We start from the raw sequence: 7,131 nt of genomic DNA on the forward strand, positions 1-7,131 counted from the left end.
CACGCCCTGCAGCTATCATCGGGAATGTCTTGGCTAAAAATGTGGCGACGGTATGTTAAGGTGGAAATGACACCGTCTTGGCATGCAAAAATGAAACCCTCTTTACGAGACTTCAATCCGGATATATATATATATGCTATTAGTTCTCTGGAGAAATCAGTCGCAGATATGAAAAATAAGACAACTGCAGTTGGAGAGCGATTACGAAGCAAATTCAAGTGATTAAACATTACGTGTATAGGAGAATTGAACCATACAGAAGAAATCCGGAGCCGCAGATAAAAAGGTTTATATAATCTAGCTTCATCACGTGGAATCTTAGAAGGAAGTTGGCTTAATAAATATGAACTTTCAATAGTATTATGTAAAATTTTGTATAAAAACATAACGCAGAAATATATTCTCCTTTCCTCAAGGGTTAAAAAATAATACTCAGAACATAATTGAAGGTAATCTGATCCACGATGTGGATAACTGCCTCTCCTCCTCATAGCTAAAAATTTAATAAACCTTTTCTGCACCGCTTCAAGCTCTTTTTGGTGTTTTTTATACAGTTTGCCCCACACAGTGGAAGCATATTAGAGTTTTGATCGGAAAACTGCATTGAACAATATTCTGAGAGTAGAATCTTGCTTGAAGTTTTCAGCAGATCGAAGACCAAAATCTAGCGCCTTAACTGCTGATGCAGCTACTTCTCGTACATGATCAATAAAATCAAGCTTATAGGTAAATCGGAGTCCCAAATCCTTTATGGTTATCACTCTTTCCAAGCTCACACCCCTTATTTGGTAATTATACACAACTCTCAGTGTTCCTCTTCGGAAAGAAAGCACTTTACATTCGGATGGATTAGTGAAAAGATTATTTTTGTCACACCATTCAAGTATTACGTCAAGATCCGATTATAGACTCTCAGCATCCTTCCAACTATCAACTACCTAGAATATTAGAATAAAGTACTTTAGTTAAACCACTACATCGTTCATATAGATATTAAATAGAATTGGTCCAATTACTGACCCCTGAGGAACACCCGAGGTTGGAGTATAGAACTGAGAGGAGTGAGCATCATACTGTACAATATGAGTTCTATCAGGCAAATAGTCTATGATAAGATTGACAAAATTCCTTGGTAAATTTAAAGCTAAAAGTTTTTCGATTACAATATGCTGACTAATACTATCAAAAGCCTTCGCCAGGTCTAAGTAAATAACATCAACTAGTTTTCCTACTTGAAGAGCTAAATTTACAAATTGAGTTAATGTGACCAAATTAGTTACCGCCCATCTTTTAAGTGTAAATCCGTGTTGAAATTTGGACAAGTCCGATGCAATGGCTCGCTGTAGAGTTTTAACAATTGATAATTCAAAAACTTTGGCGAATTTACAAATAATAGCCACAGTCCTACAGGATTTTATATTTGATTCATTCTAATTATGTCCACCTTTAAAGACAGGACCAAAAAAGCAGGGATCCCATCTACCCCCGCCGTGGAGGAGTTCTTTAGAGCGGGACAAGAACTTTTAAGTTGGTTTACATTAAGTTAAAACAAGCGGTCAAAATAACCTGTTAAAGGCAACTGATCAGACACAAAATTACTCCTACTCTCATAGACCTCATAGAAAATTTTCGCAAACGCATTTACAATTAAATTCGGGTCATCTATAGTTTCTGACCATCCAAAAACATCATACCTGGAAGACGAGCCTGGCCTGATGATTTGTTAGAAAATTTCCAAAAAACGGTTGAATTCTCTTTAATCTCGTTTTCCGCCTTTTCAGTATAGTTATTAAATTCAGATCTGACTCTTGCTTGCACACTACGCGTTAGTAGATGCACCTGCTGTTTATAAAAATATGATGGACTGAGCCGACTCTTCCACCAAAAATGATCCTTTAATTTTATATCTTTAATAACTTCTGCTGAGGACCAAGGAGGAAAAGAGTTTTTAAAATTTCGCGGGTTAAGAAAGCGCGGAATTATAGTTACACAATAGTTACATCACAATGTATATCAGCAGAAGCCAGATTCAAACAACGGCCAATGTTATTCCTTATATTATTATACTGTTTGAGACTGAGAGAAATCATATAAGAGTAAAAAATAGTCAATGAGAAATAAAATGCTTAATCTGGTTACAAGATGTAACCGATGTAACGGTATAAAAACAGTTATCATTTTTAGTTTTTGACTTATGTAGACAGTTCACTTTTCAACTCTTCCAACTCATCCTCTACCACTAAAAAAAGAAGCACGTTATTGTAATCAATTTTACAAAAGGAAATAAATTATTTTCTTTAAAATTAAAATACATACAAATAAATCTCGCAATGGCAAAACGATTAGTTTGAATCGTCGCATCGATTATCTCAAGAATTCTTCATAAACGGCATGCCATATTTTCTAATTCTCTTTCGGAAATGTTTTCAACAAATTTGACTTCTCGTACCAAAAGAAATTTATTATACGATTGTTTAGCGCAATCAGAAGTTTTTTCAGCATCTGAAAATATTTTATCTTCTTAAAAGAAATAATAGTTTATTGTTTAAAATGAATAAAGATACATGCATTATATTACAGGATAGCCGAATGACTTCATTTTCAAAATTTGCAGACATTTCCCTCACTTTCCCCTGATCAGTTTTTGATTTTCAACATAGTTTTTTCATAAATAGGATGAAACGATTTTATGTTAAAATTTCAAAAATTCAAATCTCTTTATTTCAGTTCAGAAAAATTAATTTTCTATCACAAAGATGAATTTTCAACAAAAAATATAAAAGGTGTACCTTTAGCATCAACAAAAATGAAATTCCTACCAAAAGAAATACATGAATTTGTTAATCAAACAGTTAAATTTCTAAACGAAAAATATAAATTTTTACCACAAATGAAAATCTAAATTTTGGGTAGAAAAATTAATGCAGATTAAAATTGCAAAACTTTAAATTTATTTATTTCAGTGGAAAAAGATTACTTTTCTGCCATAAAATATGAATATTCAACAGAAGAATTAAATGTTTAACAAAAGGTTGAATTTTCAAACGAATGCTTCAATTTTTACTTAAAAAGATTAATTTGGAACCAAATAGTTAAATTTTCAACAAAATTATTCAGCTGTAAAAAACAGGCGAATTTATAACCATATACATGTTTTTTCAACCAAAGAGATGAATTTGCAACAAATAAAGATTTCTTAGCAGAAAAATCAGATCATCCAAACTATTATAAACTTTCAAGCCAAATAACGAATTCTCTGTAAAATAATTAAATTTAAAACTCGAAAAGACGAAATTTCAAAAAAGTTTAATTTTCATCACAAATTTTTCTTATCCCTGACTATCCCTAAACAATAAAATTCTATAATTTTCATGGGTTTCCTCTACAGCCATCCTGAATTGTGTATAATACATTTTTTTCGTAATTATTATTAATTATATTATTTAATGCTTACGTGCATGAAAACAAAAGTAAGAGGCGAATTCCAAAAAGAGGAATTTCGGGCTCTAGTTTCGTGAAGTGCAAGCGTTTCGATGAAATAACTCGACAAATTATCCCATTTCTGTGTGTCTCTTAATTTCTAAAAAGAAAAAAGAAAAATTATGGATAAGAAATTCAAAGAATAAGTTGAATATAATGTTTGTTATATACCTTCAGGAGCCTTATTACATTTTTTAGTTGGCCTTTTCACGATAGAATAGATTTTTCGTCCTGATAGAAACTTCCCCTCCACAATATATTTCCCTCGCTACTTCCTGGCATGGGTTTTGGAATTGCTAGCCACTCCTTTCAAATTAAGTTTAAAGTTAGAAGTTTTAGAATTTCGAAGAAACTTCGAAATTTAAAATATATATTATATCCAGAGAGCGGATTATAGCTCCTGTGAAGTTTGCTGGTGAACGCATTTCGGCTCTCACAAGCGGAGAACCGTAGATCCGGCGCAGATGGAATGGGCATTCGGCTCGCACATCCGCTCCCTGATTAAATGCAATCTATTTTTTGAAAGCCAGACCCTCATATAAATTCCTTTTTTTTTTTAATTGAAAAATTGTGATTATTTTCTCAATAATAAATAATAATGGAATGTATACCGAAGAAGGCTTTTTGAAGCCTGTAGGTGGAGGTGTTCTAACAAATTTTAAACAATCCAATCTAAAAATGTAGAGTAAATAAAATTTCCTACAAACGGAAATGAATTAATTTGAAACTTACAACATATTCAGGAAATTTAACATAAGTTAATTTTTCCATTGCTTTCGCTGTCACTGACCCCAACAAGAATTGAAATTTTTCTTGGTGCAAGTAACCTCGATTACTTATGAATCTACCGAAAGCGGATCTGAAAGTACGTAAAAAAATATAAGCAAGGTTTCCAAACATTTAAAAAAATTGATGAAGTTTACCCTCTCATAACGCCAGGACAGGCTGTACATTTTATTTTAATATACCCAGGTTTATTTCTAGACTTCTCAACCTGCAATTACAAATGATAGAATTTCTAAATAATTATAAAAAGTTCATCTGCTTCCATTGAAATATTATATAATTATTAAAAACAATAGGCACCTAAAAAAAATCTCCTGGAAAGGATATACCCAAATCTAAATCATATTCATCCGGTTCTCCAATTTTGGTTCCTTTATAAAAAGATCCGCCTTATACGATGGAATTAAATAATACATCAAACGTCCTGTCTTCTTTTCTCATTATAGGTAACAAATAATCTATTACCTATGTTAAAAATTAAAAAAACTTTTAATAAATTAATATTAATTGCTTCCACATAGAGGGAGATTTGTACTGACCTAGATTTTCCAGCCTACTGTTTTGACACATTTCGGTATAATTCAATCAATCCCAGGAGTTCGAAAATACAATTTTGAACAAATTCCTGTGTGTATATGTGTGTGCGTATGTTTGTAACTTTTTCGATGTCATCAGTCATTTAAAACTGATTTTTTTAGTTGGAATGGAAGCTTCCAATGTGTCCCCTAAGGGTTTACATTTTTCTTGTACCCTTTTTCCCTATTCCTTTACATACCCACCATACACTTATCCAATGGTGGGAGGGGGAACTACAGTTTAAGGTGGGTTTCGAACCATCAAGAGCAACTGCTTTAAGTACTTAGAGAAAACAACCTTTTTCTCTAGAGGTACCGGTCCCACGACTCTATGGAGATAAACAACTCCCTTGCTAGGCTTGTCTTCACCGCATGGGCCGCCGAGGCTCTTCCAGAGTGCGAGACGCGAATAGAACCCGCAAGCCGACAGAGTGGGTCCAAAACCTACGCTTTAGCCCCCACGACCATCGTCCTACTGATTTTTTTTAGATATTTAAAAAAACACCTTGTTTGTATGAAACAAATTGTTGAATATGCAAAATACAACAATACGAAATCTAGTATATTTGTTCGCATCTTCGAGATGTATCGATAGGTTTATTGATGAAACTTTGACGACGTAACGTGGCCGATTAACAAAGTTAAAAAAAAAAGGTTTATTCTGTTTCATAATATTTTTTTTCATATTCAAAATAGACCAATCCTTAGTGTATTTGTTTGCGTCTTCGAGATGCATCATTTGACCTATTATGGAACCTTTTATTCCCTACCAGTACTGATTTATGTTTAAAAAAATAGTTGGTTCTTTTCGTTTATACGAGAAAAACTTTTATAATTTTCAAAATACAACAGTAATACACATATATAGTGTGATTGCTTACATGTTCGAGATGCATCGACCGATCTATTGTTAAACCTATAACCAGTAACGATTTACAAAGTTAAAAAAATTGTGTATTCTCTTTATATAAGAAAAAGTTTGTCTCATATTAGGAATATCACAGTACTGTATCTGACATGATTGCTCGCGTCTTTGGGACACGTCGAATGATCTTTTGACGAACTTTCTATGACCTCTTATGATCTAGTAATACCAATTTATAAATTACAAAAAAATATTGTTTATCTTTATAATAAGAGAAATACTTTTTTAATATTGGGAACACAGCGTCAGTAATATATATTTTAAAATTTTTCATAAAGGTAACCGCAGGATTTCGCCGGGAGCGGGTGCTAATCTGGAAAATTGCACCCGCTCCCAGCGAAATCGCGGTAAAATTTCAGCCACAACCACATCTCACGACCGTGAGAGAGGTGGTTAGAGTCTGTAAAGGAATCAGTCCGACGATCCAGCAAAAGCCTCGTGCACCCTAGGAACACGGAGCGACCCAACGACTACCGCCTTCTGCATTTTTCCCGCAAGTGTTTTAGCATATTGTTGACAAGCAGGGATGCTTTTTAGGGCATTAGCAAGTGAAAGCTTGGTACCTCCAAGAGCGCCGATGATAAGGACGATTAGTTTAACAGAATATTTCAGGTACAATCGTTGCAACTCCCTTATAAGGTCTTGATACCTCTCTTTCTTTTCATTCTCCTTGGTTACGATGTTTTTGTCAGCTGGTGCCGAAAATTCAATAACGAACATGGTTCGGTTCTCGAAGTCAAGAAGAACCATGGCAGGCCTCGAGTGAGCAACAGAAACAATTGTCGAGAATATAAAGTTCCAGTATATGCGGCACTTCCCATTCTCGACAACTGACTCAATTTCCCTAAGAGCATTTAGAGAAGCGATATTAAGGTTAATGCCGTAAGAGTGACAGAGATGGTAATAAAGCACTCTTAGTGTCGCATTGTGCCATTGAATGTAGGTCGTTCCCGCGTGAGTTGGACAACTAGATAGTATGTGAGCTAAGTGCTCCGAGGGTGCATGGCACGCCCTACAGCTATCATTAGGAATGTGTTGGCTCATAATGTGGCGACGGCATGTTAAGGTAGAAATGACACCGTCTTGGCATACAAAAATGAAACCCTCCGTACCAGACTTCAATCCGGGCGATTTGCAACTAAATGTGCTGTACCCAGAATAATCCATTTGTAAAGACATTCAAGACTCAATATTCCGCGACCACCTTGACGGCGTGAGATGTACAGTCGCGGAACGGAAGACTTAAGATGCATGCTTTTGTTCGTGCAAAGGTGTCGTATAGCGCTTCTATCAACGAGCTCAGGATCTTCAGGGATGCCATTAAGTTTTCCTCGCTTCAAATAAACCTTGGCGCATTTGTCTAAC

The sequence above is a fragment of the Belonocnema kinseyi genome, chromosome 7, assembly GCF_010883055.1.
Source record: "Belonocnema kinseyi isolate 2016_QV_RU_SX_M_011 chromosome 7, B_treatae_v1, whole genome shotgun sequence".
Classification (NCBI taxonomy): Eukaryota; Metazoa; Arthropoda; class Insecta; order Hymenoptera; family Cynipidae; genus Belonocnema; species Belonocnema kinseyi.